The sequence below is a fragment of the Rhamphochromis sp. 'chilingali' genome, assembly GCF_963969265.1.
Source record: "Rhamphochromis sp. 'chilingali' genome assembly, chromosome: 3".
In the NCBI taxonomy this organism is placed as follows: Eukaryota; Metazoa; Chordata; class Actinopteri; order Cichliformes; family Cichlidae; genus Rhamphochromis; species Rhamphochromis sp. 'chilingali'.
Window position 1 is genome coordinate 38544088 of NC_137931.1, and position 17670 is coordinate 38561757.

The window sequence follows — 17670 nt, forward strand, 5'->3', positions numbered from 1 at the left end:
TCCTTTATTCCAGCGGAAAGCACTGCAGCCTAATCAAAATCTAATGTTCCCTTCTTTCTAAAGAAGTGCCTAGGGAAGCAAAGACTTGCTGTGAAATAAACCCGAAATGACAGCGTTTAAGAAGAAAGAGAAATGGCAGTGAGAAAAGGAGAGTGGGGCTTAAAAATATCAAAGACAAGTAAACCGAGTGAGAAGATAGTGAAGAAGGCTAAACGATGGCGCCCAAGACGTCCGTTTAGAGCGCTTCTGGCAAAGTGGGTTGAGGGGCACCTGCAGTTCCACAGCACACAGCTTGGGGATTTGCCTGCCTTTAATTAACAAGGAGGTCAGCTGTGTTACAGAACACAGACCTGAAAACTGAATCAGCACTACAGACTCTGAGAGGCTCGTAACAAAAAGAACAATGATGACTCCACCATTTGTACAAGTAGTTTACACATAAAAGTGCTTTTCACGCAGCGGCGTGACTCCAACATTAAGCTACAGTTTCCTTACAGTCAGGAACTGGCTCATGTTCTGCTTGGACATGTTGGTCCACTCAGTGATAAAAATGCACAACCTATATCATATAAACCTGACGTACATTTTAACCGGAATTACAACAAGATCTTATTGCACGTATTGAAGCACGTATTAATGCCGTGAACGTCACTTCACTCTTGTTTTATCTGCTTCATTACTGAAGTAATGAGCAGTTGCACACACAGTGAAAGCCAGAGAAAGGACAAACTAGTGCTACCACAAATTACACCAAAGTGCAGTAAAGACTAATTGAACTCAACTGAAATGAGTGCAAATAAGATAAACACATTTTTGTATTTTTCATTTTGTTCATCTCAGTTCTGTTCTGTTTTGTTATTATCTACTATATAACCAATAAATGCCAAATCATTACATTTATATACTCATAATATGTATTTATAAGTTACACTTTGTTTCACAGTGTTAGGAAAGCAAAGTTTAAACTGAGTTTAGTAGGAAAAATGTGTATTCCCCAATCCCAGCTGCTTAGCCTTTAAAAATTGTGATTTCAATTATTAAACTGTTGCTGGAAGTCACAAGAAGGTTGCCAGCCAGGTTACAGGCTTGTGTCACTGGGGACATAGTCCATGCCTCTCACCCTATTCACAGCTAGGATAGACTCTAGCATTTCTCTAGCACTCCTGAATAGGATAAGTAGTTCAGAAACTGGAATGATGAATGGGTGAATCCTAAAAACAACAATAACGCAACAAGACTAGTCTACAGTTATTCTGTTGGCTCGGTAACACTTAGCCACAATAAGGGCCAAGTCATAGTTTCTGCATGCAAATGTGCATTTCATAAATGTTTTATCTGCTTAAGTATGTTCGGGTTCATGTAGCGCCCCAGATTTAATACTGCATGGACTGTCAAATAACAAACAGGCAGCTTCCATTCCTGCAGGTACGAGGTTTTCATCACGGTTTCTAGCCCATACTCGTGGTCTATGGCAGCATATGCATACTTCTGGCTACATATATTTACCACACTTACATCCTGAAGTATGACAAATGTTTACATGATTTCATAATATCAATGGAAACATTCTGATGTTTAGCAGGTATGACCCACAACAGCACTGCTGCTGCACAGTAAAAAAAATCCCATCCATCGATCCATTCATCAGTAAAACCTGCTTATTTTTTTAATCCCTCAGTGATAGGATGATTCTTCTGGTGTATATTGTAGTCACCTGGCAAAACGTCAACATTTAGACCCTTTTAACTCCATTTTTGGTATCTCCCAACTCCTGCGGGACATAAGTGTGTGTCTGCCGTTTTGGTTCTAGACATGAAGTCTACAATGAAATGAAACAAATGAAAACAGATGTCTGCTACAGACAAAAATATTGTTCCGAGCCATGTGAGTGAATCAAAACAGTTAAGTTGCACAGTGAATACAAAACACTGAGCTGAAATTAGAAGGGTTTATAAAGCTGAGAGATGAGGGAGTTTCAGGCAATTCTTTGTGGACCCTTCACTACAGAGCCTGTCACGTTGTTCTGACACAGGCATTGCCAAATGATGCACAGTTATTACAAAGATATTAATTGTGGCTGCTTTAACAGAACGGTTTACACCCAACTCTTGTTTAAATTATTTTTCTCTGGCCTTAAGTAGTATTTATTCATCGAGAGTGTGAGTTGTGCAGTTTTAAAGACATGAGCAATAGAAACAGGCGTTTTCACTTGAACTAACGTAGCATCTGTTTGTTCTTTCACTCGTGTTTCCCGGCACACTTTACAGATATCCACTAATCGCGTTACACGCAGGCAAAAGCGGACAGCTTTAAGGATACACTCACTGAAGGAGTGTGTGCATGTGACTGTGCACAGTGGACAGATTGTGGGATACAGCTTTATCAAGAACCACTCATCCAAAAAGATGAGTAAGTGATTTTAGCCATCTTTCACAGGAAATGCAAAAACAATAAAAACAAATAAATAAAAAAAAAAACTAAAAAAAAAAATCATGACCAGCTATCTTTTGAGCTAGATTGAGTTCTGGGCCATCAAAAAGATTAAATCTTTGCAAATGTTAGAAGTTTTTTGGCCTGTTTTCATTTTTTTTATCCACATCCTGTTTTGGGGTTGAATTAGGTTTAAATTGCACATTAATTTGTTAAGGATAAACCTTACGGGTAAGAGGTTCAGGAATGTCAATGAATGCCCTCACAAAGATAACCAAACACTCACAGGGAGGCCCAAACAGCAATCACTGTAGGAAACCAAAGACCACAAGAATCCTGGGAATTGAGAGCAATTTTAGCCACAATACACGAACCACGCATCCCAACTCGGGTCTGTAACAATAAACCCACCAAGTGTGAATTGTTCAGATGAGCAGCTGTCAATATAAAAAATAAAAACAGCTGCATAATATATACATTTGATTTTGTGGACATCACTTTAAAGCAAAAATTATATTGTTGAATGCAGAAGACACTAAAAAACAAGATATCTCTATTTCTCTGAAACACTCACTACTGCTCTCAGCTAAACCCAACATCGGTCTAATTAAGCAGACTCAAAGGGCCATGCATGACTTCTACCACCACAGGGTTACCATTGAATCCTGGAAACTCTCTTAAAGCTCTTACCTAAATATTACATAACAAACCATGAGCTCATGTCTTACACAGACCTACTTCTGGAATGAAAGCAAAGCCAGATGTATACATTGTGTGTTAGGAACATGTGAGTTTTGAAGATAAAATCGAACATTCGCAGAACATGTGGTAAAAATCGCCCTTTATGCACAGCAAGCTAAATTGATGGAGTGCAAGAGCACCTACGCCACCTCAAACTCTTATATCTTCAGGAGGATTTTCACAACACTAAAAACAGACCTGCAGAAATAGTTTGCTTTATGGTATTTGGCATGCTATATACACTCAACAAAAATATAAACGCAACACCTTTGTTACTGCTCCCATTCCCCATGGGATGGACGTAGAGACCTAAAATTCATTCCAGATACACAATATAACCATCCCTCCCAAACAGTGGTCACAAATCAGTCCAAATGTGTGGTAGTGGGCACATCTGCTATATTGAGATAATCCATCCCACCTCACAGGTGTGCCACATCAGGATGCTGATCTGACATCATGAGTAGTGCACAGGTGTACCTCAGACTGCCCACAACAAAAGGCCACCCTGGAATGTGCAGTTTTTTGCGCTATTGGAGGTCTGGGGACCCAGAACCGGTCAGTATCTGGTGTGACCACCATTTGCCTCATGCAGTGCAACACATCGTCGCATGGAGTCTATCAGATTGTCAATTGTGGCCTGTGGAATGTTGGTCCACTCCACTTCAATGGCTGTGCGAGGTTGTTGGATATTCGTGGGAACTGGTACACGCTGTCGTATACGCCGGTCAGGCACATCCCGAACATGCTCAATGGGTGACATGTCCGGTGAGTATGCTGGCCATGCAAGAACTGGGACATTCTCAGCTGCCATCTGCCCTGAACAATGTGAACCATGATTCATCCGTGAAGCGCACACCTCTCCAACGTGCCAGACGCCATCGAATGTGAGCATTTGCCCACACAAGTCTGTTACGGCGACGAGCTGGAGTCAGGTCAAGACCCCGATGAGGACGACGGGCATGCAGTTGAGCGTCCCTGAGACGGTTTCTGACAGTTTGTGCAGAAATTGTTTGGTTGTGCAAACCAATTGTTCCAGCAGCTGTCTGGGTGGCTGGTCTCAGACGATCTTGGATGTGGAGGTCCTGGGCTGGTGTGGTTACACGAGGTCTGCGGTTGTGAGGCCGGTTGGATGTGCTGCCATATTCTCTGAAACGCCTGTGGAGACGGCTTATGGTTGAGAAATGAACATTCAGTGCACGGGCGACAGATCTGGTTGACATTCCTGCTGTCAGCATGCCAATTGCACGCTCCCTCATTGCTTGTGGCATCTGTGGCATTTTGCTGTAAGACAAAACTGCACATTCCAGGGTGGCCTTTTGTTGTGGGCAGTCTGAGGTACACCTGTGCACTACTCATGATGTCAGATCAGCATCCTGATGTGGCACACCTGTGAGGTGGGATGGATTATCTCAATATAGCAGATGTGCCCACTACCACACATTTGGACTGATTTGTGACCACTGTTTGGGAGGGATGGTTATATTGTGTATCTGGAATGAATTTTAGGTCTCTACGTCCATCCCATGGGGAATGGGAGCCGTAACAAAGGTGTTGCGTTTATATTTTTGTTGAGTGTATGTAGAGCTATACATCACTTTCAGCAGTTAGAGTGAACAGCTTTACTTTTTCAGCATGCTAGCTTGGGTTTTTTTGATCTCTGTTAGTTCCTTTCCCCATCCCATATAGATGATATCAAATTAAGCAAAGCGTGTCTTTGTTTTGATTTGCTGTCTTCAGGAATGTAAAAGTGTCTGGTCCGCTGAATTTGCTCTCCCGCGTTGCCCAGGCTGAGCGGTAAACTCCTACAAAAAAACAGCGGGTCTATTCAATTGAGCTGAGCGTGAAGCCTCAGACAGATGTGGGTCTTATCTTTCCAGACACCCGCAGAGGGGGAAAGCGTCCTAAAAAACACCCTACTACAAATGTTAGTCACTGAGCATTTCTACAGTGAGAAGCAAAAGAAAAGGGGGATCAGGCAAACACACAGTAAATTTTACTGATTTACTGAAAGCAATCAACTAAAATACTGTCTGTGCATAGTGGGTGTGTTAGTGGTGGCAGTCCACTCCAATATGAGGGTGAGGTAGAGGGAGATGTGTAAATCTCTTTGAGCGCTTGCGTGTCTGCCATGAGGGAGCTGCTCGACTTGTTGCCAAAGAATACAGTACACGCCCAGAGCTAGGAGTTGGATGCAGGTCCCACCCCGAGCAACCTGTGCTTTGGATGTTGATCTGCAGACACCGAGCAGGAGCAGGACTAGGTGCTGACCCGGGAACATCCAGTTTGGCGGCGAGGCTGAACACCTGTGTCTGAATTCATCTCACGCTGCACAGTCACGCCACCCACCATATCGGCAGCACACGTGTCTCACATGCAAATATGCAAGCTGAATTATCTTTATCCCCCCGTTTCTTTCTCTCTTTTTTTTTTTTAAATTAAGTGAACAACATTGGACGATGATGGAAAATAAATGAGAGCTGTCATATGAACAGCTCTGCCATTTCCATGTATGCATTTATATCCAGAAACAACCCATCTTAACAGACACCAACTTGTTTAGTAGATAAGAAAATATTATTCAAGTCTGACTCATCGCTACACTACACTGCTTAGAGACAAAGAGATTAGGTAAAGAGTCCAGTAAGAGTCCAGGCAGGAAACAGCTGACTGAGTGTTTCCTTAATTTGATCTAACAGAGCCGGAGGTGAGCAATAAATTACTAAGAGAGGTGCGAACATAACCTGTGACACTCACAAGGTGAAAAGAACCAACCAGAGGAGGATGTTAGGTAATAAGCAGAGCTGGAAGATGATGCTGAAGACTTAAGAAATATTAAAATATTCATTGTTGAAGTAAAACTACTATCAGGTTGAAAAGATGGGATTTGATGAGTTCTCATAAAAGTAGGTGTTGCTATTTTTTTGAATGTGTAACGCATTGATTCACATAAAAGCTTGGATGATTCAGATGACAAGCTTTTATACCACAGCTGTGTGGGATTGTACATAAAGAAAAGACAGGCCTTCTTTTTACCACTTTATACGACAACCTCAGAGGCTGAAAACCAAAAAAACAGGCTAAGTGCCAACGACTGAAGTTTCCTCAGTGGGTAGTTGAGTCCCTTTAGATTCCTGTGTGTCAAAGCCCAACTTTAGTGCGCAAAGAAACATGTTTGCAAACTGTTATGAAAAAACACACTGTTTTGTCTCAATAGCTAATCTCTTTGTCATTATAACTGTACAGGAAATTGATTTTATAGGATATCTCAGTCGTTTAAATGTTATTAAAGTTGTCTATTGTTGCATGATGACACAAAGGGCTGTAGCTTGTTTGATGTGTGAATTGGTATTTTCTTTACATGTTTCTTAGCACTAATTAACAGATGAGTAGATTTGTTTTTACAGATTCATCTTGGGCTAACAACGTTAGCAAGAGTTAGCTCATAGTTAAACACTCGCCTATCCAAAATAAAGAGGGGGAGTGGTGACATATGCGTATTATACAGTTAAGATCACACATTTACATGAACTCATCATTGCTGTACTGTACATTGTACATCTTTAATGACTTTAAACAAACAAGAATTGGGTGTACAAGTTTGAAATGATTATATAATTTCAAATTTGTGAACCCAATTACAGATTAAAGATGTAAGCTAGTACAGTCCTGGAAAAAGAACATAAAAAAGAAATCATTAAAAGTACCACGATAATTCATGTCCACGATAAGTATATAAACCTCTGACCACAACTGTATTTAGTAGAGACTGTGATTACATAATGTCATAAAAAGAAAAATAAACTTTAAGTTTTTGCCCTATAAGCACAAACTAAGCCACTTTTCACATTCATACATCACGTATTCTGTACAAACACGCCTTTTTATCGCTAAGTAATTGTCTATATGTACATATTTTAGATCACCCATTACTGAAACAGGAGGTGTATTTGCTGGGGACTATTTTCAGCCATGATTTACCCTCTACTGAGTTATTATGGCAACAAGACAGTGTATGCAGGATTGAGTCAAAATACAGGAGAGTGCCAATTCTCATGCTAGCAAAGAAAGATGTCGCCTAGTGCAGGCATATCGGACAGATCAGGCTTTGCTTATACAGGAAATAATTGTTACAAGGATCAGCGCATTAATTACCGGAGCCTTTTTGTGTGTTTTCTCCACATTATGAAAAATTCCAAATGTACAGTTACAACTGAGGTTCAAGAAAAATATTCTCTCGAGCATATAACAGAGCAGCTGCACCAACAAAGACTGAATGCACTGTGCACGTAAACAATCAAGTAAAAAAAAAAAAAATCATCAAAGAAGAGGAAGTAAAAAATGTGGAAGCATTTGTGTTCATTACCAATGCCACACTATTCATCTCACAAGAAATGCACTCTCTGCTAAAGAACACAGGGAACATTAAATTAGAAAAACACAGTCTGTTTCCTCAACAACCCTCAAAACACTGAAACTGCACTGCAACAGCTCACTGTCTATGGCTGACCCCACAATCAAACTAATCACTCTGTACTTATCAGTGGAATGTAGACAACCCGACTACTTATAAATATCACAGCTTATTTTGAAACGTGATCAAAAATTCTATTCTGGTCTGAGAAAAGAATGAGAGTACGTGATTTTTAAGCGAGGGGGAGAAGGATTCATGCTGCCGAGCACAACTTTCTAAAAAGAGTTTATATCAGACGTGGTAATCCCGTGTGGAATGCTGAGGAAGAAAATCTTTCCTGCAGAACGCCGGGATGAAAAAGGAGAGACGGAAGTAGTGGGCTTTTTGAGCTACATGCTTGTCGTGCCTCTTTTACCTTACATGATGATGCTTCCTGACAACTGAAAAACAAACACTGTATCCAGCTCGGTCAAGGTTAACCTCAGACAGATTTGCAGGTTAAAATTAACCATAAAATCTTTGATCACTGAGGTGGATCTTTTGATATACAGGGATTTGTGTACTTTCATTTGCTAACACAATAATAAATATAGGAAAATCATAATGGACTTTTATGCAAATGAACAGCAAATCAAAGTTATGAGGAAGTTGAAGATGATGCAAGCATGTGCATGTTCATAAAATCTGATAAAAACAGCAAATTACATACACCGTTAAGAAGAATTTCTAACATTTATGAATTCATTTTCCAAAAGCTATTTCTCTATTTCCCTGGAGGCCAACCAAAGTTTGGCCACAGCACCACTGACTAAAGACCAACACCAGTGGAAGGACATTAAGGGAGGGTAACTGCAGCGTTTCTCAATGGGAGTTGTTCCCACACAGACAAACTTTTTAAACAATTTCATGTGAATATTTGCAATTTATTGAGTTTAAATTAATTAAAATTTAATAGGTTGATAAACTTTTGTTTTTTTTTTTAACACAAAAAAAATGTAAATGTACCAGCGGCTGCCAGCTCTACCCTTCACTCTACTAGTAGATGCACCAATTTGAAATCCCTAGGCGATCTTCTGAAAAGTTCACCTTTGGCCTTGACCTTGAGATCAGACTGAGAGTCGAACCAGACTACAACTTTGAAAATCCAAAAGTTGCATCTTTCCCAAGTTACACCGTTCACAAGATTTTCAGAAAACTTGATTTCTGGTCAAGGTCACTGGGCTTCGGAGTCGCCTGAGAAATGGTAGCCCACAAATCAATAGGGGGTGTTATGGAGGCTTTATCCACCAATTTTTCTTAACAGTTTAGCTTTTTCTTCACTTTACACTTTTAAATACCTGAATGATGTGTGTCGAACTAGTCAAAAGGACCACTATTTATTATCACTTAATGCAAAAATGGCAGATCTAAAAGGACAAAAAACAAAATAGGACGTCCACCTTTAATCAGTGATAAACTAATTAAAGCTGAGAGCTGGATTGCTGTGTCAGCATCCAAGTTGGAAAAAGTTGGGCATATACTTGTGTGAATTCCACTGTGAGAACTTAATCCTTCTCAGAGTGGCCCACTTGACAAAAAACACAAGACCTGTTAATCTGAGCTGCTTCACTGACTCTTTAAGAAGTACAGAACAATGCCACACACACACACACACACACACACACACACACACACACACACACACACACACACACACACACACACACACACACCTTAGGCCATCAAGCACTCACTTTTAACTCCCACCTCCCTCACTGTTATAAGACCTTGCAAAGCACAACTCTTAGTGTGGATCTGAGTTTCTATATTTATTTCCTCTTCTTGTCATTTCCAAAAAGGACACACACCTCTGCTACAAGAGATAGTGCGAGGCAGCTAATGTGATTAATTACATGCTGGGGAAGGTGTGGTCTCCACTCTGCCACTTATGGAGAAAACTATCATGGTTAAGCAGCCCGCAGACAGCATAACTGTGGAGAGCAAAAGGATCTGCCTTAATAACACAGAGCACTTTCATGTCAGCTTGGTGGCTATGTTAGATGACAGGAATGTGGGATGCAGTGGCGTGGCAACCCTCAGATGTTATGCTGTTTGCTAACAGGTGTGATCAAACAGTGAGCACGCAGGACTCACCCTCTGATGGAGAAAACACCCTGTCACCACTAAAGGGAGTTTCTGCCAGTATGCATGAGTATAATAAATGACTAACAAGGATAAGGGTACATGTGTCTAATGCTATCTCTGAGCTGAATGTGAGGACACCAGTTTAAATCATAGGGTAACATACCAATCTGCTAATTCAGAGAATGGCAGGCCCTAATTTTCTCATCTAACTTGAGGTCTTTAAAAGCAGATCAGATGGGTAGGCGCACAAACACTCACACACTTTCACTGTGTGAACAAAGCTGCACAAACACTACAGCTTTACCATACTTTGTGAATGGCACATTACCTCTTTTCATATTAAAGTCAGTACTCAAATTCTTTTCCTTTTTTATTTAAAACTCTTCGATTGTGCCAGACATCAGCTGACTCATGACTGCAGTGTTAAATAAGACATAAAAACTTCACTGTAAAAAAACAGTGTTGAAACTTCTCTTTGATATTGCTCCTTAGCATTTAGCATGCCTGAGATGTCAGGCATGCTAAATCTGTCTTTGATCCTTTGTAATTACAGTGCTGTGTGTTTGCAAGTGTGTTTGAATGGCGGAGTGTGTTATAATCACAGCGGTTGCAGTGTTTCACGGTTTTGGGGTAGAAATCTTAGAAATCTGGAGGAGAGGTACACAGAAATTACACCAATTCCAGACAAAGTCAAAATTACAACTCTGCACGCAATGCAACCCGAGTCCTCTCTTTAATATAGAGGGACGAGGGGGAGCAGGGGAAAGCAGTGTGTGTTGTATAAAGTGTTATGTTGAAGATGTTGAACAAACTCCCCATATCCACATCAGCTTAACTGTGGCTGCCTGACTGAATGCATATGCAGCATGTTAGCTCTCCTGTCTCATGAATTTCTCAGTAGTTACATAACTGCATCTGAGCGAGACTTAAGCACATGCAAAATATTCTTCTCGGAAAGAATTATTACATGCACACAAGTCTGCTGAGTAGTTGTTGAATATTTCATGCGTTTTGTAATCGGATCGAATATGTATTATGCAGTCATTTGTGTCAAAACTACATTTATCATTGTTCACCGTAATCCAGTCCAAACAGGGCAAGTCAAATCTGCTAGATGTTACAGCAGGAAAATGTAAAAGCCCTGAGCTCCACATCTTTATTTTATAAAGTGCAGCAAAATGTAAAGAACAAGTTGTGTAATTAAATCCAAATCAATAAATCAATCGCAATCAGACTGGAGTGATCATACCAGTTTAATTCAATTCAATTTTATTTGTATAGCGCCAAATCACAACAACAGTCGCCTTCAGGCGCTTTATATTGTAAGGTAGACCCTACAATAATACACACTGAGAAAAAACCCAACAATCATATGACCCCCTATGAGCAAGCACTTTGGTGACAGTGGGAAGAAAAAAACTCCCTTTTAACAGGAAGAAAGCTACGACAGAACCAGGCTCAGGCTAAAGACATGCTGTGGAAGAGAGCCAGAGATAAGTCTCGTCTAATTACCTGGTACAGTGGAACCCAGACTTACGAATACCCCGTTTCACAAAAAATTCAAGATACGAAGGCACTGAACGGCAATATTTTTGCCCGTGTTACGGCAAAATGCCCGAGTAACGAAATCCGCTGGCTCTGACTGGCTGAGCCTACAATGCCCACAATGCCTTCCGAAACATGTGACAACCCCTTGGCTTCTGTACTTGCGCTTCGCTGTTCCACTTGAACCACGTATTGTTGTTCTAGTTAGCAATTAGCCTATAGCCTATCGTTCAGCATCGCCTCAGTCAAAACGCGCGATGGGTCGTCGTGGTTCCACTGTATACGTTTTAATTTAATCTAATTTTCAATGTGCCATTAGCTTTGCCTTCATGGAATCAGCTTCCTGTGTGTGACAATGATGCTAGGAGAGCACTGGCGTTAAAAAAAAAAAAGGATAAAACATGTCCGAAAGCTGAATTATGAGAGTTTATTTTTAGTTATGCAAGATGGAATAGAATACCTTTAAAAACTCATATCATATTCTTTCTGAATTTATCCTATTAATATTAAGTTTCTTAAACTTTACCTCCATATTTTTGCATAATTTTAGAAAATTTCAGGAATGTAAACTTTTTGCTACTATATCTCCACTGGTTTTAACTAAAATTTTTACAACTATACATGGAACATGCACCATACTTGTAAAATGCAACCAGTAATGTACATCAAATCGTAACGGATACAATGCTGTGTAGTTAAGTAGCAGGCACTTGCAAACACACTGGGAGCAAAGTTACTTACGGAATGCTATGAAAACTGTATTCACTCTCAATTTGGGTGTCTGAGTTCATAAAGTGTGTCAATAGGTGCTTGCTTATCTGGACAGTTTGCAGGATCTGAGTGTCTGCGGGTAAGTGGGAAGTTGACATAAGAAGCCCTTTAGAAATGCTTAAAAGGCTCCTTGCAATGAATAGGCACAGTATATCTCATAAAGGCTCAGGGTCTCTTTCATTTGTGCATGTGTGTGCACTAAAGCGTGTAAGTATGTGGGGTACCTGTGCATATGCAAGCATGCATGTGTGCATGAGAATGGCTTCTCTTGCCATTTGAAACAACTGAACTTTAATTAACAGTGAGCACGAGGGATTTGATTACAGGAGCCAAAGATACATCATCATGCAGCTGGCTGGCCATTAAAGCGTTATGTAATACAGAAAAAAACAAAACACTCAACACCTCATTAAAAAAAAAAAAAAAATCCTAATTATAAATTATTTATTTGACAATCCTAAATCTAGTTTTGACTGTAAAATGTGCACATTTGGAATCTGTAACAGTCACAAAGTCACAGTGCAATCCCCTCTTGTAGGTCACATACTGAACCCAACTGAACCTGCTGTGCAATCATAGCTGCATGTGTGTGAAAGAATGTCATTAGCACTGTGATGACTGAGTGTGTGCATGTGCCAAACCCGGACAGAGAGGTTTTTAAAAAAAAAAAAAAAAAAAAAAATTGTATTAAAATATGTTGTGGTTGTGTGCACGTACTTGGATAAGCACCGTGCACACGTCAGCAGATGGTAAGGTGCAGTTTTCATCACTCCTCAATTCCAGATCATTCTAGAGGCCGATCATCAGCGGCTGCAGACATAAGGCCATTCCACAGTAAAAGTGCTCACAGTGTTTCCTTTTCTAATCCTCCAAATTGCTGACAAAGACTTTGACTGTAGGATGGGCAGTGAGATTGCATATCTTGTTTAAGAAAACAAGAAACACAGACACACCATGACACAACAGCTCCTTCTTCCACAGGCAGCGGTGAGGGCAGTGAGGCCCAACCTAAACTAAGGCGTGCTGTGAGCAAAAGTTGGTTTAGTCTGTCCCCTAGAGGACGACAGCAGCAATGCAGAGAATAAATTACATGCATCTTGTTTTGGAGCTAAAAGAAAAAAAAGCTGAATGCATTGTGTCTATAAGGCTGCAGTTCCTTCAGCAGTCTAAACAGTATAAAACTTTATGACACTTAATTTGCAATAGGCAAAACATTTATAAAGTCAAAGGGTATTCCTATGAGGGTTGTAAACATCTTTTTCCATGAACAGAAAGCCTGTTTTTAGTCAAAACAAACATAACCGCTGTCTGATGTGCAGCTCTTAAATGAGTGTAAGTCATGAAACTGTAGTTTAGATGTCATGGCCATTAATCATACGGGCACACTCTAAAATAAGGGTAAAGATGTTTTGGAAAACAAGTTCTGCTTAATTAACATTGTGGAAAATCTTCTAATGAAGCGCAACTAAGTTTTCATAAACCTCAATTCTTTTTTTTTTACTCAGCAAACATTTGCTCATTTACACATCCTGCAGTTAGGGGGCAATATTAACATTAATTTGGCATAAAATCTTTGACCAACTGGCCTGACTTGAATGTTTGTCTGATATTCACTATTTTGTTAATAATGTTTTTGGTCTCCTAAAAACATGTTAGAGAAAATATTTGGTAGAATATCTCCTCCCTGTTAATGTTTTTTGCAGTCAAGAACAATTCTAGCCTTGACCTTATTGCCAAATTCACTGCAACGCTCCATTAAAATAGGAGGAGGTACAGAGTCGGGTAATAAGAAAACATCTACTACCAAATACTGCCATGTTATTTTCACATTTTATACATTATCATTAGACAAAGATTAATTAGAAAAACTTGTCTGGGAGGCAGGTAGTGCTGTTTTCTTTTTACTACAAATTTTATTTCAACTGTCACAAGTTTGAGATGAAGTTCTGTTAATAATAACAAAGTTTACTGGTGTTGTCAGGTTATACTTAAAGGAATAAAGCAAATAAAGTCAGGTCTATAAAAGCGGCATGATTTTAACTTTGAACAGTCATGAACATTTTATTGTAGCCAGTACATGATGATATTTAGAGATAAAAGTGCACAACAGTGTAGAACACTGTATCTACACAAGCGGGATTTAAATCTGTGTTAACCTCGGATTTATAGAGATGTTATGCAATCTTTAAAAAAAAAAGTGCTGCTGAGACACCTGCACTGATGTCATCACTTTGTGTTTCAGTGTTCGCCTGTGACTGGAATGTAGCTGTGGTTTTGGTTTGTAACAAGTACAATTTTGTTTTAACATATCTGAGTATATAATATCAAAGTCCACCGGTTGAGTATCATTAACATGTTGCGGAGCAGTTTGGCTACCATAGCAGAACGTCCGTGGGGTCAGAATGCCTTAAAAACAAGGGGGTGGGTGGGTCAGAAACAAGGTTAAATATGAGTAAACAAGGACTTCCTCCCCAAGGGTAAAATCTGCACCTGGACTTCTCATTACTGCTGTGCTCTGAGTCTGCTCAGCACCGCAGAGCACATGTGGCTCAGAGGAAACAAGCTCATAGCACTGCGAGTCTCCAGCATTGCATCAAACACAAACACAGAGTTCTGGGAAAGCGTGCCGGTCAATAAGGGTTCAATGGACCACCTCCTCAGTCTTGATGAGCAACCTCAGCAGCGTTACCGTCTCTTAAAGTACTGACAGTATTAAGAGTTTGCACATGCAGTTATAAAGATTCGAGAGTGTTTCCTGATGCTCACGGAATCAGTGCAATGCAACAGCCTGTCCATCTACCCACAGGGAGGGACCAGGATTTATTTACGACTCGCTGACACTTTGATCCTCTTCAATTTCACAGCTCACACAGCTTGTTTTCTTCTTTCCCCTCTGCTCTGACTTTATCACACCAATCTTCTACTACTGGCACTGGCACAAAACGCGGGTCTTTTCAGAAAAAGTATATGCTCTCATTTTGAGTCTCATCATCATCATCATCAGTGTGAGACTGATGCATGTGTCAGGTAAAACAAAAAAAACAATGATATCATCTTTGTAAAGCTGAAAGACAAATGGCTGGCCTATGACATGCAAAAAAGAAAACAGCTAGCCCACCGTCTCATGTTTTTTCTATTTTTTTCCCCTTCCATTTCGGTCTCCCCAAGGTCCTCACCTGGGGCCCTGTAAGGCCCCGGTGGAGCCTTGCCATACACTGTAGAGCACGAGACATCAATCAAATGCGGAGCAGAAAGAGGAAGGCAGAAGGAGGAGAGGGCGCCCTGCTCTCCCACCATGACTTCTCTAATCCCCCTCCCTGGACTTTAAATCTCTCTCAGTCTGAACCATCTTCACCTTCAAAGCTTCTCCCCTGTGTGCCACAAGAAAAATGTGCAGTCCAGAAGCATGTGCAAACAAATATTTATAAAATTCAAATGTAGAAGAAACTCTGACCTAAAACTAACACATGCAAATGCAGGTCAGAGCGAGTAAGGAACCTATGAATAAGAGTCTCTGTTTCAGGGGAGATCCAAGGGGGGGGAGGCTCTTATTTTGACAGTCACTCTGTCCAGGGAGAAAATGGCCTCTCTGTTTGTTTTCCAAGGAGAAACATCTGAACATCTGTGGTGTTCCTCTGTGCAACATGCTGGGCTAGAGTTACAAGCTGCACTGGTGGACAAGAACGCATAAACACATGTGCGCTGTTGGACACATTAAGACGCACATACACACTGGAGAGCAACACATAAAAGTGTAAGGGCATTTTGAAGTTGATGGATTTTATCTCAGTTGTAGTATATGACTATTATATATTAAATATGCTGCAGTGAAGTTGTGCACAATTTAAATCTTTTTAATTAGATGAAAAGTAAATACCACAAACTTCAAAGGCAGGCTGAGGAATGCAGTCCTAATGTCCTGGCTGTCGGGGCACTGTGAACGTGTGAACGTGGCAGATACGACTCTCCAGTGAAAGCTGCACCGAAGAGCTTATTGTCTTCTGGCTGTGTCTGACGTTTTTATTGCATTACTACATATTGAACCAAGAAATCCAAGGCTAAAAAAAAACAGCTCTTAAGCAAACATTGTGTAAGCGCGAACATATTTCACTTGGCAAGAATATCTGGCCTTTGTGACAGGCCTCCCTTTTTCAATAAAAAGGTTATGTCTCCAGGCCCATTTTACTCTGGGAAATGCTGCAGAGCTGAAGATACTCTAAAGAATTTTTGCATAAACCATGCGGGATCTTAGAGCAATACTTTGTTTTTAATCTTTTCAGTTTCTCACAATCTTGTAACGCTGCAGCTCTCAATATGGTCAAAAGGGTGCACTATTACACCACTGAACCCTGAACTCCAACACACACAGCCACACAGACAGACACACACGTTCCAACTCTCACTGCTGCCACGAATGAACTGTTTTCTCTCGTTCTCCTGGGGGAGCTCGACGTCATTTCTTCTTTTTCTGTGACTCAAACTTCTCAGATAATACACAGACGTTGTAGCCCAGACGTGGGCGCAGTGTCTTCAAACCTGCGAAAAAACCAGAACCACTTTCCCTCCTTCTCTGGTCTCTCTGCCTCTTTCTGGTCGTTCTTTTTTGCTGTATTTTGAAGCACATTGCATATTTCTAGAACCACAAAAACATTAAATTAAATTTTTGCTTTTGTGGTTCCTGCTGAGTAAAGAACAGTTAACGTGTATGATGTGGAAGAGTAGAAAAACATCCAAAAATACAATTCAAAAGTTCAAATTTTAACTGTTTTAACAGTGCATATTACAGCATGCATTTAAATTAGTTGTTTACTCTGTGTGTATGATGACCCTCACACTAAAATGCATGAAGCTGTATTTACACCCACACCTGACTTTTCTTTTAAATCACAGCCTTAAGGGACAGTTTAAGGAGCTCCAGTAGTTGGGAGTGACAGGCAGGTTGGCTACAGTACATTTCTCAAACCACATCTAGGATGTGCAGGACCTCACACAGAAATTGTGACCTGTAACATGGTAATGATGGTTAAAATAGAGGTTTGATCTGCTTTCAAATAGCATACATAGTAGTAATACACTATCATCAACATGGACAGTTTGGTATTTCAGAGAGACACTGAGGTGAAACAGCAGTACCCAGCTCTTTGAAAATAAGATAAGGTAAATGAATTCCTAGAAAACCAAACCAATTCCAGGCTGCCATAGAGATCCAAACCTAGTATTTAGGTAAAAATAAAACAACCTCTGCAATAAGACCTCCATGAGAACAACTGAGTAAAGAAAATGGGCTCTTCGATAGTGCAGAGCCCACTAAGAGGCTGGTGAAGAGTGCTGAAGTGCCAGTGAGCTAAAATTAAACAAAAAAAGATAAGGATGGTTAATCTCACACTTTACTTTTTACCGCTAGTAGCTATTTGGGGTCATATTTTTATGAATGAATAGCTTGTTTGGGTCTACATACTAATTTGTGGATTTGTAGTTTATGCAAAGAAGCAGCAATGCAGTGACAAGGAATATTATATTTTAATTTGTGGAAAAGATGTTTAATGATATTTTGCACTAGATTATAACAGAGAATTACGGTAGATGGAATAGTTCCTGTATTGATTCAAGGTAGCAGTTTAGTTTTGCATCAAGACAGAAAATAG

General features: G+C 40.2%; 1 protein-coding gene across 1 annotated transcript in view; it reads right to left on the reverse strand.

Moving 5' to 3' along the window:
• Positions 1-17670, reverse strand: part of scfd2 (sec1 family domain containing 2) — a 104965-nt gene that overhangs the window by 17439 nt on the left and 69856 nt on the right. The gene's annotated exons all lie outside the window — the stretch shown is intronic.